We start from the raw sequence: 16,939 nt of genomic DNA, 5'->3' as shown, positions 1-16,939 counted from the left end.
ATTAACATTATTAACCTAGTGTAACATCCCATTCTAAATCTAAAACAATATGTAAAAGAAAGAAGTCTAACAGTGTTCATAATCCAAAACAATATGAAAAAAGGAAAATAGAACCTAATCCCGACTACGAGCACCAGATGAGTTTAGCTTCTCATGGATGAGAAATGAGAAGGATGAACACTTATTGTTGATGATGAACATGGATTCAATGCTTGATCTTCAAAGATGTAACACATTGTTTCGAGTCATTTCTTAATTTGGAGCCGTGACCCAAGAATCAATTATGTTAAGGCTTCAGACTTTGGGGAAAGAAATATCTAGACCCATTGGAAGTGGGTAATATAGATTATGTGATCCAAGGGTTAAGTTTGTGCTTTGGAGCCCAAGGGTATAATGGTAAAAGTGATGCTTCAGACCTTTCGTGAATTGAGGATTTAAGTTCGGAAGGTTTTAATCCAAAGGAGAGTTGATAGGATTTTAGGGCTTTTCGTTCAATGGGTGTACAGGGAGTACGTTGGGCGTACTAGGCAAGGTTGGTCACGAAGCTTCTTCCTAGTACGTTGGGTGTGCCAGGAGTACGTTAGGCGTACGTCAATCAGACACAACCCTAATATTAGGGTCTTGGACCCCATTTAAAGGCCTTAACTCATCCCAAACCCTTCCTACCTTCAGTCTCCATCCTCTATAACCCTAAATTCGAAACCCTAGCCTCATTTGACGAGAAGGTCAAGGATTTTGGCTTCTCCAGAAGTGAAGATGAGTCTTGTGTATATGTCAAAGCTAGTGGGAGTACAATAACCTTCCTGGTATTGTATGTTGATGACATACTTCTTATAGGAAATGACATTCCAACGTTGTAAGAGGTTAAGTCTTGGCTTGGAAAGTGTTTCGCTATGAAGGATCTAGGAGAGACTACTTATATTCTAGGGATAAGAATTCTGAGATACAAGAGTAAAATACTAATTGGACTTAGTCAAAGTAGATACTTGGAAAAAGTGCTAAATGTTTTATTATGGAAAATTCCAAGAAAGAAGAATTGTATATACAGAGTAATACCAAACTGAGTCAGACTCAGAGCCCGAGTACCGATGCAGGGATAGCATAAATGAGTAGAGTTCCTTATGCTTCCGTTGTTGGATCTATCATGGATGCTATGGCATGTACTCGCCCTGATGTGGCCTTTTCTTTGACCATGGTCAGTCGTTATCAGGGAAATCGAGGTAGAGCTCATTGGATAGCAGTTAAGAATATTCTCAAGTATCTACGGAGAACTAAGGACTGGATCCTTGTACTTGGTACTATTGATACGTTGGGAGTAACTGGGTATAGTGACGCCAACTTTCAAATAGACAGAGACAACTTTCGTTCTCAATATGGTTGGGTGTTTACCTTAATGGTGGAGCAGTTACATGGAAAAGTTCGAAGCAAGAGATAGTGGCTGATTCTACCTGTGAATCAAAGTACATAGCAGCGAGCGAAGCATCAACGGATGCAAAGGGACTTCTTAAGTCATAAAGTTCGTGACTTTATGACTTAGCATAACCCAATGGACTCAAATCAAAACCCTAAGTCCCAAACTTCACCAAAAGCCTACAAAATCATGCATGGAAGGTTTATACTCATCAAGGTTGAGACTTTATACCTGTAGAAGATAGATCTAGGTGCACAAGGACTGGATCCAAAAGCTCTAAATCAAACAACGACTCTTCAAGAAGTTCCTTCTTCTTTCTCGAGCACCAAAAACACATAAAATTGTAACATCCCGAAATTCAGGTGCGTCTCTTAAACCCTTCTCCTTTTCCAAGTTGTCAAGTTAAACCCTTAAAAGAAATATTAAGGCAAATGAGTACGTTGGGCGTACTGAAGAGTACGATGCACGTACTCATGCGCTTAAGTTGGACGCGGACTCGCCTAGGTACGCTGGGCATACCCAGGGTTACGCTGGGCGTAGCAGGCCCAGATGCAAACCCTAATTTGTGGCTTGTACACTATAAAATGAATGTTAAGGCCTTATCCTCAGCCACCATTTCAGAGAGTGAAACCCTAATAGAGAGCCACCCTTCGTTCCTAGCTTGTGTGTGTGTGTGTTCTAAGCTTCAAAGTGCCATTTCAAGGTGGTGAAAGAGAAGAGGAGGCCATTTTAGGAGCTAGAAGTTGGTGGATAAGAGTAGATCCGAGTTCTACAGAGGTTGGAGCTTCTTTCTGAGGTAAAAAGCTCAAAGCTTTCCTTGTCATTTGTGATTTGTGCTTCTTGGACCAATTTTTAGTGTTTTTGGTCCCAAGGTGGAGACTTTATGAGCAAATGGTCTCCATTGGCCTAGATCTGCCATATTTCAGGGTAGTATGAGTTGTATGTTCATAAAAATCCAATCTTGGATGTGAATATTGAGCCATGGATGAGATCTAGACTTTATGAGGAAGAAGGAAAGGTGTTAGAGTGATTAGGGACCTTTACAGCCATGCAAAGGCTTAAAGGTCTCGACTTTATGGATTAAGTGGTCTTAGAGAAGTCAGATTTGGAGTTTGAGTTTATGTCTTAACCGTCTAAGACCAATATCCAAGAAAGGCTGAAACTGAGACTTACGATGGGCGCAACTCCCAGAACGCGCAGCGTAAGGGGTTGAGACCCCGATTATGGATCGTCGGCGTACGCTCCACGTACAGAGATGGTACGTGCCGCGTACTGCCTCCTGTTGACTTTCGATGACTTTTAGGGTTTTCGTCAACATTTGGACTTTTAGGTCAGGGAGGGGTAAAATGGTCTTTTACCCTTCTGTGGGATTGTAGGAATGGATTTAATCTAGCCTTTGAGAGCCATTATTTATTTGAGAGTATTGTTTATGTGATTAGGCGGGGGCTAGATTAGTGTTTTCGTGTGAGAGATTATCCGAGACACCCGAGGTGAGTCTTCTAACTATACATTACCTAGAGTGGTATTTATGTGTAGACCGAAGGGTTAAGGCTGAGCACTAGCGTCCGCATGGCAAGTTGTAGCCACTTGAGGTTCCCAAGTGGAAGTGGGAACAGATTTCTATGGATTTCATCACCAAATTCTCAATGACCGTGAGGGGTGTCGATGCAATTTGGGTGATTGCCGACCGGCTGACGAAGAGCACCCACTTTCTTGCTATCAGTGAGAACTCTTCCGCTTAGAGGCTGGCAGAGTTGTATGTGAGGGAGGTGGTATCGCGGCATGGAGTTCCGATCTTGATTGTGTCAGACCGTGATGTACGTTTCACTTCCAAATTCTGGAAGAAGTTTCTGATGGGTTTTAGCAATAAGAACATCCTATGTGCTCATACAAACCCTAATGCTTAGATCTAGGTTTCTCTATTGTACATGCAAGTTATCCAAGACTATAAACCCTAGATCTAGCATATGATAAACAATATAACATATAAATTAGGGTTTAGATCATACCTTGATTGTTATGTAGCAATAACAATCTCAAATCCTTCTTGTATTGACTTTAGAAAGCTTAGAGTCACAAATGTCACTCCTCTAATGGTTCACAAAAACCAAGAGCAAGAGGATGAAGAAGAGAGGAGAAGGAGGCTGCCCAAAACGTGTGGAAACCCTAGAAGGAAGCTTGTCCACGTTTTTGGGGCATAAGAGTTCCTTAAATAGTGAGGCTATTAGGGTTATCTAACAAGGAAACCCTAATTTGGATGCTTAAGCCCTAAGCAACCCATGGGCTCCTCCCTTAAAGGCCTTGGGACAATTTCTAATGGGTTTCCCCATAGAATTCGTCCACCCCTTTAATATGGAGTCCATTAGCTCAATATTCAACTATCATACAATTGACAGTTCAAGTCCCTTAAGTTTAATTAATGTCTTTTAGTCACAAACTTAATTCTTATTAATTCTTGACTAATATTAATTAAACAATATGATTTCTCCTTTAATATATTATTCTCATAATATATTAATAAATCATACTTAATCCTTTCTCTCCAAAATTCATCCTATCAAGTTGCTTTGGTGAAGGCAACCCAAAAGGACCATGCACCATCGGGTCAAGTACATACCAAAATAGTTATGGACTTAGACACTAATCCAACAATCTCTCACTTGGATAAGTCTAATAACTATTATGCGTATGACTTCGGATCCTGATCTGCAATCGTAGCTTTCCAAAGCCGCTGTCAACTCTGATCTTATCAGATACGCGTGTCCTTTAGATAAGGGATCATATATTCCTCCATTCTAGATATCGTATAGACTGAGACATGGATCTAAATCATTCCCTCTGTCTATGTGTTGTTTCACGAATTCAGATTTATGATGACTGACAACAGACTACAATTTGAACACATCAAATTAGTCCCGGCTTGGCCAAGCGCTTAGGTGCCATCACTAAATCATCGAGGGGCCCACATATATCGCTTTTATCCTACTTTGAATAAAAGGAACGGATAAACTTTGACTCAATGCTTGCTTGCACTCACTTACCAAATCACACACAACAATATGTTTTATAACACCAAGTTACTGGTGCGTTTGCATATTATCAATGTGAAACCGACTCGCAAGATACAACTCACACATCTCGGTTTCAAGAATATAAGATATTATTGTCTCACCAATCACTCGTGATACAATCCATGAAGTGATCCAAGTGAGTGTGGGTTTAATCCAATGCTCAAATCATATTCATAAGCACTCATGAACGTTGCAGCAAACATTTGCTTATGTCTAATACACTTTAGACAATCCACACACCAATTCACGACAGTCTTCATTCATATCTACTTCCAACATATGAACGACTGTGGCCCGTTCGAATAATTTGACTGTTCTAAACCGATTAAATTATTCAGGAAGTCAAAACATGCAAAGTGAAACACATGATTAATACTAATCCCATATGGCCTTAAACCTTTGAGTATAAATAAAACACCTTTTATTTATCACCATATCGATTACTCATTATTTGTTGTTTTGGGTAATCAACTTCTTACTTCAACTACTTACCACACTTGTCCCATGCTCTTAGCATGCACACAATGTTTACCTACGGTTCTTGCTTTGTGAAATAGATCAAATGAACACATTTCCAATCATACTCATTTCACAACTCCTAATCCTTTTCACAAGTGAAAGAATATCAAATTATTTCCACTCATAGAATATGTTAAATTCTAACATTTTATGCAATGATCCTTTCGTAATGTCACTGCACTAAAGTCACAATGACTATTGCCAATGAAATTACAAAGTCCTCTATCGGAGATTGTTACAAGACAATTCCATAGATGTGATGTCTCTCACTCAAAGTACATTCCTTTGAACATCCTTTTGCATGAAAGTTTCTAATCTAGACATAAATTCTCAATATCCAACTCCCAATATGGAAACATTTCCATATTTTCCATATGACAACTCATTCTTAATAGAATCTTTTCTATTCATAATAACGTCGATATGGTCCATCCAATACTATACTTCCAACTACTCACAAGCAACCAATCCTCAACGAACTTTGGATTGTCCTTTGATAGTTGTTTAATTATCTTAGTCAAAACCGATTCTTGTCCTTTTTCCCTCTAAATGGGCTAGAAATTTGGAAAATTTTAGAATGGTCAAATATTATAGCATTTGCAATCGATCCTATACCCGAAGCGTGTGGGACACGATGCATAATGTCTTACATAAAGATTTGATACTTTATCAATCTTCTGCCATAATATTTTATGTGCTATGTTCTTATAATTCGAATTATGAAGAGGAATGTCGTAATCATAATCGAAATTTAAGAACACACTATGTATCCTTTGACTAATATTATTAATATTCCACAACCTAAGCCTTTAGATTTGAAATGAAGCATAATATTCTCTCCCTTAATTATAGCAAAACAACTAATCAACCCTTACAACTTTGCAAAGTATGAATCTTGTTTTCTATAATTAATATTGCTAACTTGCAATACTTGCCTTAATAATCATGCAATCATAACATTTATGCTCCCACTATCACAATGATTATTATAAACATAACACTTATGCTCCTACTAGCTTTGACATGTATTCAGAAACAACTTAACTTTCAGAAAAACAATGCCTATTGAATTTCTTTAAGTTCATATTTCTAATACCCAATGCTTTGATAATCTTTTATCAATGCTTCTTAAACTTATACATCTTTGCCTTAGATAGCTCATATGTGTGTCTTAAACAATTCAGACTAATTGCCAAATCTCATAATTCAAATCATGGAAAGGGATACCGTAACCATAATTGAATTCGAGAATACAATTTTCACAATTACTATCTTCTTAAAATCTTTCTTAGTGAAAGCATTTCCTCACATCCATTTTCATGAAGGAGGGAATCTTATGACACTTAGATTTTAATGGTGTATGTGTTCCTATCCATGTGAATTTGTCAAAACCAAAGTTTACGACAAATTTAAACTCATATGGACCAAACTTTCTTAATCTTGATTTCTTGCCTTATGGTAACACAGCTGCCCACCATGTCTTCCAAGTAGTTAAGCAGCTCACCCTTTCCTATCAATGTACCTTTCATTGATTAAGGTCCTTGCCTTTTATTCATTCAAATGAGAACTCATAGCGCTCACATGCATAATTAACTCAATTGGAACGGCACAGAAAAAAAAAGTAATGTCAACACGATAGGTTGTAAACCTCTACTCGTGTGCTAGTGATGATCGATAAGGTTTATTCTTGATTAGTTCTTGAAACCTTTCAAGACCATTAAGACTCCCACTGACTCCTTGACATATAAGATTCTCTTGTCAATAACATTTCTTGACAAACAACTATTCAATAGTTAGTGTAGCCTTTATCAAAACACTTCATAAATTGGTCCTAGTTGGTCCAATAAGAAAACCTTTTTCCAAATTCTACATTTGATGAATGCTATAAACCTTCTTAAGACTTGTCACTCAATATCACAATCTTAACTCTAAGGCTTGTTTTGGAACGAAGTATGATTGGCTTCTTGATTTAACCATTTCTTCAATTCTCGATTCCTCTTCTTAGACATACAATTGCACTAAGACTCACTTTGAGGATCAATTGAGATATGGTTCTTAATCATTAAGACCTATCATAAAACATGATAAAAGGTACTCTCCCTTCTTCTTAGAATAGAGAAACTTTTATCTTTCTGCCTACTTGATTCTTCTTATTCGTTCTGCTATTGATTTAAACATTTTCAATCAATTCAGAATTACACTTAATCTTATAAGTATAATCATATTTACTAATCCTTTAGTAAATCATGACGAATATCTTTGTTACCCTTGTGGTGGACTTGATCAACACACAACTTTGTGTCCTCGATCTCCTAGTCCTTCACTTGACATTTTGTCAACGAATTAGTCTAATTTTCAAATATGAAATTTCTCATTCATCGTGCAACCAAGTTGCATGATTCCAAGTTTCTGTCCAATTGAAACTTGGGCGATGAGAAACTCTCCCTATTTGGTAAATTCTTGACATTTCCACAATTATCATAATTAAGAATCACATCCACTCGTTGTAGAAATATACGAACATCAATTTTTTATAATGATTTCATTGCAAGGAAAATAAATAAATGAGTCAAACCAAAATTTATTTTATTCATAAAAGCAGCGGAAAACATTTGTCCTTACAATGCAAAATCAACTGAAAAACTATGTAGTCAAATATAATCCTAACAATTCTATCATAACTTTCTAAGCTCAAAATCTAATCTTCAAATCCATGCGATCGAGATCCATTTCTTCGTGATTAGACTTATCTTGCTCTTTCATCAAGCGTCCTCTCTTTTCACTGATCCTGCAAAACATTCAAATGCAGTCTTATCACATCATGTATTAAAGAATCAACGAATAGGAACTTAATGGAGTTAGATAGTGGATTTTACCCGAAGCACAACCATACTCTTTGACTCTCCCATCTTCTGGACTCTTCAGGCTCTTAGGGCAGGCTTGTATCCAACGCCCTTTCTCTTGGCAGCAAACGCAGGTCGGTTCTCCTAGAACGTCCTTGGAAGCATGGTTGGTTGACTTTCCCAACAAATATGCTCCATTACTTTGCCAAATCATTTCTGATTCAGCAGCAATGAGCATGTAAGTTAGGTCAATGAGGTTTTCGTCATGATCCATCATATAATACTTTCTTTTGAACTCATTATATGATTCAGGAAGTGACTGCAGAACCCAGTTCACAGCCAACTTATCAGGGAATGACGCACCCAACATTATAAACCTATCGATGAGTGATTTCATTCCTAGAACGTGGGCACACACGGGTTTACCATCTTCATGTTTCATATCCAATAGGGCTTTAGTGACATTGAACCTTTCAATTCTTTGATCTTGTGGGTTAGGGAGAATAATTGGAGGAGGAGGAGGAGGAAGTGAAGCATGATCTCTTGTTCCTCGATCGAATCGTGGAATATCATCTTCGTGTGGAATGTTTGTTCCACGGGATTTAGGAAGACCATAGTTGTTGAACTTTGACATCTACAAAACGGGAGAAAAATAAATTCAAGTTAGTTGATTGATTGAGTCCTTAATAAATCACCCAAATGAGATATTAAGGCTAGGACCCAACACAATACGCTACAACCTAGAAAAGGGATGCCGTAATCTAGTTGCAGAATATTTGAAGGTAAGTGAATGACGATTCACTAATTTCCACCATGAAAAACGAAAAAGACATTTAAGTTTTATGTTTTTAATTTTATGAAAACTCCTAGATCCTATGAGATTCATTGAATATTTCAATGGAATGTTTAAATCTTGATATGCCCCTCTAGTTTGTGACTGGGATGCCGAGGATCACAAAGCTGGTGTGAATAACCATGCAAACTTACATGGTGCCCCCACATGTTACAGTCACCTATTTGATGTGCCGGTAAACCACACACGCTCCACCGAACTATGACAAACATTGAGTCACCCTTTGCTACCTTTGCTTAGAACCATTTAGTATGCCGGTACACCACACACGCTCCACTAACGTCTTCGCAAGGGCACAAAGTGTAATTTCATGGAATTGCATCAATTCACTTTTGCCTAAAGAAACTAAGATTGAGAATTTGTAAAACATTTAGTTACTTTTGTACTTCATTATACTTATAATGGAAGGTTTTGTCCTATCCTACCCGTTCAGCTAACGACCCTCCACTAGTCAAGAGTGCGGTGGGTAAGAGTGGATACCCATTCAATCGCCATTTTATAGGCAATTTCCTTAAACACCCTTTATAGACCAACTTCGTGAATGAGGCGTACTAACGGTAAGACTGACTTTTACTCATCCATATATATAATGTTAGACTTTTAATGTTATATATAGTATAGGGTGTATTTTACACTTTTAAAATACTAGGAGGTCAAATTTAACAATTATACTTTTAATTCAATTAAATTGTAAACCTAAACTTTTATGGATTTATTAAACCTCTTTTAATTACACACCTTAATTAATTAATAAAACCATAAGGGTGTGATTTGAATCTTTTCAAAACATCACTAGGGTTTTAGAATTTTACATTCCTAAATTAAACTTTTAATCAACTTTTAAATTCCAAAACTTGAGGACAAGTTTTGAAACATTTCAAAACATTAGGGTTTAGAATTTAAATATACATCAAAATTAAACTTTTAATCAAAATTTAAATTCCAAAAGTTGAGGGCAAGTTTTGAAACCTTTTCAAAACATTAGGGTTTCAACTATTTAAATTTCAAAACAAAACTTTTAAGTTCAAATTTAAACTATAAAACCTAAAGGGGAAAATTTGAAACTTTTCATACAAGATAATTCAAATCTAAATTACAAATAATCAAATATTATCTAATAAAACAAATGATTATCTAAATTTTGACAATTATCTTCTATTTAGGTAAGGATAATCACCAAATATTGATAAAATTCGGATTTTATAACAAAAACATATTTAAGGTAATTATCCAAACCCAAAATAGGAAGAAAATCGCGAAAATTAGCTGTCAGACGTTTCGACTCGTCGAGTCTGGACTTGGACTCGTCGAGTACACCTGACTCGGCGAGTCAAACACTCAGAACCCAAAAATTTCGATTTTCAGTGCTGATTTCGATCAAATATGCATCAATACAATAGAAACCAATCTAGGCTCTGATATCACTGATGGGTTTTAGCAATAAGAACATCCTATGTGCTCATACAAACCCTAATGCTTGGATCTAGTTTTCTCTATTGTACATGCAAGTTATCCAAGACTATAAACCCTAGATCTAGCATATGATAAACAATATAACATATAAATTAGGGTTTAGATCATACCTTGATTATTATGTAGCAATAACAATCTCAAATCCTTCTTGTATTGACTTTAGAAAGCTTAGAGTCACAAATGTCACTCCTCTAATGGTTCACAAACACCAAGAGCAAGAGGATGAAGAAGAGAGGAGAAGGAGGTTGCCCAAAACGTGTGGAAACCCTAGAAGGAAGCTTGTCCACGTTTTTGGGGCATAAGGGTTCCTTAAATAGTGAGGCTATTAGGGTTATCTAACAAGGAAACCCTAATTTGGATGCTTAAGCCCTAAGCAACCCATGGGCTCCTCCCTTAAAGGCCTTGGGACGATTTCTAATGGGTTTCCCCATAGAATTCGTCCACCCCTTGAATATGGAGTCCATTAGCTCAATATTCAACTATCATACAATTGACAGTTCAAGTCCCTTAAGTTTAATTAATGTCTTTTAGTCACATACTTAATTCTTATTAATTCTTGACTAATATTAATTAAACAATATGATTTCTCCTTTAATATATTATTCTCATAATATATTAATAAATCATACTTAATCCTTTCTCTCCATAATTCATCCTATCAAGTTGCTTTGGTGAAGGCAACCCAAAAGGACCATGCACCATCGGGTCAAGTACATACCAAAATAGTTATGGACTTAGACACTAATCCAACAGTTTCATGAGGAGTTGGGCACGAGACTGCATTTTAGTACCGCCTACCACCCATAGACGGACGGACAGAGTGAGCGGACGATCCAGACGCTTGAGGCATGCTCCAAGCATGTGTGTTGGACTTCGGAGGAAGTTGGGACACGTATTTTCCATTGGCTGAGTTTTCCTATAACAACAACCACTATTTGAGCATTGGTATGCCTCCCTTCGACGTTGTATGGAGGAGGTGTCAGACTACCATCTACTGGGGAGAGATGTGGCAACGAGTGATGGGCAACACTGAGATAGTGCTTCAGACGACAGAGCAGATATAGCAGGTCAGGAAGAGGTTGTTGACAGCTCAAAGTCACCAGAAGAGTTATGCGGATAGGCGACGATTCGAGCTCGAGTTTCAGGTTAGAGATTCCGTGCTCCTGAAGGTATCTCCTTGGAAAGGAGTGATCCGATTCAGGAAGAGGGGAAAGTTGGGGCCCAGGTACATTGGTCCATTCAAGGTGATTGCGAGGGTAGGCAGGGTAGCATACCGTTTGGAGCTACCCGCAGAGTTAAGCCAGATACATGATACCTTCCACGTGTCTCAACTGGAGGCTGCTGTCGCTGTCGTTTGGTTCTTCCTCCACTTCTCCCGGCGATAGATCTCCTCTCCTTTCCGCTCCGTTCTCATGTTGCATCCCAAGCCACCGATCGCCGTTGTTTCGCCATCCTCGTGCCCTTCTCCAGCCGCCTCGCTGCTAGACTCGATGTCGCGGATAACCGCGGCTGTCGCCGCCTTTCGTGCCGCTGCCACCACTGGGCGTTTTGTTGTTATGGCCGCCATCACCGAGAGCCACCAGGTAGGTGGCTAAACCTTTGAACGGATTCGTTACTGCTGCGTGGTCGTGAGCAACCGGAAACCCTCGGGAGCGGGAAGGAAATTCATCGCAACCACCTACTGCCGCCATGCACCACTGCCGGCTACCTCAAGGTGGTTTGTGTGTGTATGTTTAGCTTAGTTAGTGTGTGTGTGTGTGTTGCTTTGGCATTTTCGTTGTTATTGTAACTCAAAAGCGAAATAATGGAAAGAAATTAGAAACCACCACCCTAGGGTGGTGGCTGCTGCCTCCTGCCGCCACTGGCCGCCATGTCGGGTGGCGGTGTGCTTTGCCTCGTGGTGTTGATTCGTTTGGGGTGCTTGAACCCCTAATGGGCCCAAAGAAGCTCAACTGGGCCCAATGAAGCTTAATGCACTCTAATGGACCCAATAAAACCCTAATGGGCTTAATAGGCCCAATAAAGCCCTAATTGATCTAAAAGCCCAAAAATTAATAAATGGGCTAGTATTTGGGTTGGAAACCCTAATTAGGGTTTGGAAAACCCTAATTCCATCAAAACCCTAATTTTGGGGAATTAATCGAGACACACGGGACTTATTAATAACTTGGAATATTAAATAATAATCATTGGTGGAAATTAATCTAAGCAATATTGGACTTAATGGATTAAGCCCTTAATGGGTTAAGTAGGAAACTTAACCCTAATCATCATTTTATGTGAAACCCTAATTTTCACTTGGGTTTATTGTTGGGTCTTTCTATTGGGCCTTGATGATTGGGTTATTAAATGGGCTATCCAAGATCAAGCAAAATGGTCTAGAGTAATTTAATGGGCCTAGGGTAAGGCCCATGTAAGGGTCTTGGACCCAATTTGGAAAATTGGGCCATAGATGGGCCTAGTTTGGGCCTTAATGATTATATGATGTTGGGCCTTAGAATGAGGCCATGTATAGGACTAGGCCCAATTTGGAAAATTGGGCCATGTGTTGGGCTTTGATTCCTAATTGACTTTGGCCCTATGGATTGGGCCTTGGGCTTGAATAAACCAAGCTAGGGGTAATGTAGTAATTACCCAAAGAATGTACGTATGGTTATATATTGGGACCCAATTATTAATTAGGTGTTATTTTGGTGTTGACAGTTCGGGAATCTGTCAGCCAGTAGCTGGGGACGAGTCTGCGGGACTTCAGCAAGTGTGGGATTGTGTCTTAGGGACTTCAGCAGTGTGAGGTGAGTTACCTTCCAGTAGCGGTGGGTCTACGGCCATAATGCCGGCCCACCAGTAGGAGTTGTATGTTAGATGATTGTCTTTGTGATGTCATCTAGGTTTGCTACTACCTGATATGTTATATGCTGGCATGATATGTTATATGTGATAGTAGTAGAGTTCGGTTGTTAGGACCGAAGGGTAGGTCAGACACCCCAGATATGTCTGACAGTATGTGATGATATGTTTATATGCCGGCATGATATGTTATATGTGATAGTGGTAGTAGGAGGGGAATAGTCCCCAAGTTCGGTTGTTAGGACCGAAGGGTAGTTCGGACACCCCATATACGTTTGATAGTATGTTTATGTTATGATGTATGTGATAGTAGCAGTAAGGGGTGGAATAGTCCCCGAGGGTCGGTTGTTAGGACCGACGGGTAGGTCAGCACCCTAGAATGGCTTGACATGGGTAGGTCAGCATCCCAGAATGGTTTGACATGGGCAGGACGACACCCTAGAATGGCCGCATGGGTAGGTTGGCACCCTAGAATGGTCGTACGGGTAGGTTGGCACCCCAGAATGGTCGTACCGGGTAGGTCGGACACCCCAGAATTTCCCGACAATATGTATGCTATGTGATTGTATGGTATGTGGTACGATGGGGGAACTCACTAAGCTTCGTGCTTACGGTTTTCAGTTTTGGTTTCAGGTACTTCGTGTTTTAAGGAAATGAGTCGGCTTGATCGCAGCGCATCACACTATGTTTTCCGCACATGAGGTCTTTGGGGATTACACTCTGATATGGTTTTATGATAATATATTTTGATTCCTGACACTTTGGTTTGACACGATATATTATTATGAATGTTTTTATACTAATGATTTTATGTAACAACTTATTTAAAAATGAAATTTTTGGCCTTGAATTTTGGGATGTTACAGTTATAAAATTGGAATTGATTGTGTTAGATAAATTGATAAATATCTTAATTGATAATTTAAAGTGCTTGTATTTAGAAAAGTAAAGAACTAAAGAGCTATGTTTTTTTATATACTTGTGAATATAATATAATATAAAAAGTACGATGCTATAATAGAAAATAAATAAAAGTATGATGTTATAATTTACAAAAATATGACCCTTGGCTCCTACTATAAACGATGACGGTTTCATTAATAATGATGATGACGGTGGTGATGCATACTCTTCAGATAATGATGAAGATTTCATACATGATGACGAATTCATTAATGATGATGTTGTACATGTATATTGCGCTAGTGATGATTATGATTGATGGTATGTTACGATTGTTATACATTTTGATTGATTAAAATTGTTTATTAGTTTTTTAAAGTATGTTTAGTATATTTTCTAATATTTGTTAAACATATGGCTATAGATGTTGCGAGGGGGCATAGAGGAGACGGTAGGGACTGACCTCCACATGAGGGCCCAGGTAAGACACCGGCGGGTTGTCAATCTTGTAAGTTACATGAAATTATTAAATATATTGGATATATTTTTAAAGTTTTAAATTTTAAATTTTAAATTCTATGTGTCAATGTAGCAAACCCGATGCGTCCGTGTGGAAATGGAAGATGCTTAAATATGCAAAAACGGTTCAAGGGCGGTGGTAATAAACCTTTACTTGTGGAAGTTGATAGCGACGGGGGGACCTATAAATTCATAAATGAAAATGGCAAAATGTTGACAAGGTTTATCTCAAATTATGTGGTAGATCATGTACCACTCCATTATAGGACTTGGAGGCGTGTTCCTTTCCATTACTATGAAACTATATATCATGAGATTGAAGTAAGTACATAATACTTTTTATATGTGAAATTTTTTATACTTTTTAAATATTTTTTTACTAATTAAATTTGTTTTTTTATTGCAGTCATTTTTTAATCTTGATATGTATCGGGGTACATATATGTGGGAAGCCGTTCGAGCGGCTATACAGGGTGATTGCCAAAGAGCTTATAAAGAACACAACCATGAAGTGAAAAAATATTTTGATAGGTTTGGCGGATATGATGATGTGGAAGGTGCAAGACAATGTCCAACAGATGATATGGACGACCAAGCTTGGGATGGCATGATTGATCTTTTTTTTTTGGATGAGGGTTATAGGAATCAGTGCGATAAAGGTAAAGAAATTAGGGCCAAACTTCCATATAAGAGTTCTCATGGAAGTAGATCATATGCAAACTAACGTTGCGATGAGGTAATTAACTTTATTTGTATTATATAAAAATTTTATTAACACTTATATAAATATATTAATTGTTTTTGGCTTATTATAGAGAGCAAAAGGACAAGTCCCGCAACATATCAATGGTTGGAGACAAATGCGATTTAAAGAAAGTCGAGGTTCCTGTTCACCGCAAGCGGAAGTAACTCGGGTAAGTAATAAATAAAGGTAATACGGTATTTGATAAATATGTTGTTGTTGTTGTTATTATTATTATTATTATTATTATTATTATTATAAGGTATATTATTATTATTATAGTGTATAAATTTAGTTATTTGTTTTAATTAATGTATGTTTATTGTTTTCTTTATTTTAGAAAAATATTCAACGAGAGAAGATGTTGATGCAAGAAGGGCTCAGGGAAAAAAAAAGTTAAATGAAGATCATTGTCTCACTCGTGCCCTCGGTGAAAGACACAGACATATTCATGGTGTTCGAAAGAAACTAAGCATCAACAATAATTTATTTCCAAATGAACATTCTAACCGTTTTAAAGCTTCCACATCTCAATCTTCAGATAATGCCCAAGTTGATGCATTAACCCAACAAATACAATACATGCAACAAATGTATAATAGCACATTCGTGTCCGTCATTCCTAACTTCCAACCACAACCAATGCCACAATTCCAATACAATCCCAATATACCAACCAACGAGCTCGAGGAGTAGGAGAACGAGGACGACAATGAGAACGAGAATATTGAAGATTCAGACTGATCTTTTATGTTATTTTTTTAACAATGTTTGTTGAAGACTTGTTACTTTTTTTTGTTATTTTGCTATGTTGTAGATTTTTTTATTTTATTTTAATGGTGTTATGGTTATTAAGTGTTTGATATTATTATGCATATATATTGTTTGGATTTGTTTTAAGAAACATGTTTAGTATGTATAACAAAACCCGTGAAAATTTAAAAAAAAAGGCTATATAGATGACATGTCGTCGGTATAGCTTTATAACTATAATAACTGTTTCACCGTTATCGACCACATGTTGTCTCTAGTACTAAAATGGAAGTTGTCTGCCACCCGCTTTTCCAAATGACATGTCCTCTGGATTGCTTAACCTTGTCCCGATGACATGTCGTCGGGAATGTGACCTTTTTAGCGATGATAGGTCGTCGGAATAGGTTTATAATAAAACTTTTTTCCTCGAAAATCAGTCTCAATGACCGTTTAAGGAGGACATTTCGTTTGCATTGGTGGCTCTGTACCAATGACATCTATCCTGACGATATTTTCCACTTTAACCGACGGGGCTATACAGACGACTTTGTACATACGACAAGTCGTCGGTATAGGCTTTTCCGATGACATTTCGACGGTATAATTGCTGAAAGTATTGTCGGTATAGGCCTCATTCCTTGTGGTGACTAAATTGATGCGTTCAATTAGTAGTCTGATGATGTTATCATAAATCGGAGAACATAATATTGGACTATGAGATTGATTAGATTTCACGTCTCGTGTCCATACGATATCATGAAGAACGAAGGGATAACTGATCACTTATCTTAGGGCCAATGTTTGATTGAATCAAAGTTCGGCAATTGCTTTGGAAAAGCATATTTTGTTGTTTGGTTCAAGGTTATACTTGCAATTGTAGGTATAGACTTATCCAAATAGGAGACTGATGGATTAAGGTGTCTAACCTCATAACTAAATTGGTATATACTTGAATCGGAAGCAAAGTCCTTTTTGGGTTGCCCTCATAACTAGTAACTGAATATA

This window comes from Lactuca sativa, chromosome 4 (genome assembly GCF_002870075.4).
Source record: "Lactuca sativa cultivar Salinas chromosome 4, Lsat_Salinas_v11, whole genome shotgun sequence".
In the NCBI taxonomy this organism is placed as follows: domain Eukaryota; kingdom Viridiplantae; phylum Streptophyta; class Magnoliopsida; order Asterales; family Asteraceae; genus Lactuca; species Lactuca sativa.
The sequence above is the reverse complement of the archived record's forward strand: the minus strand, read 5'-3'. Positions refer to the sequence as shown.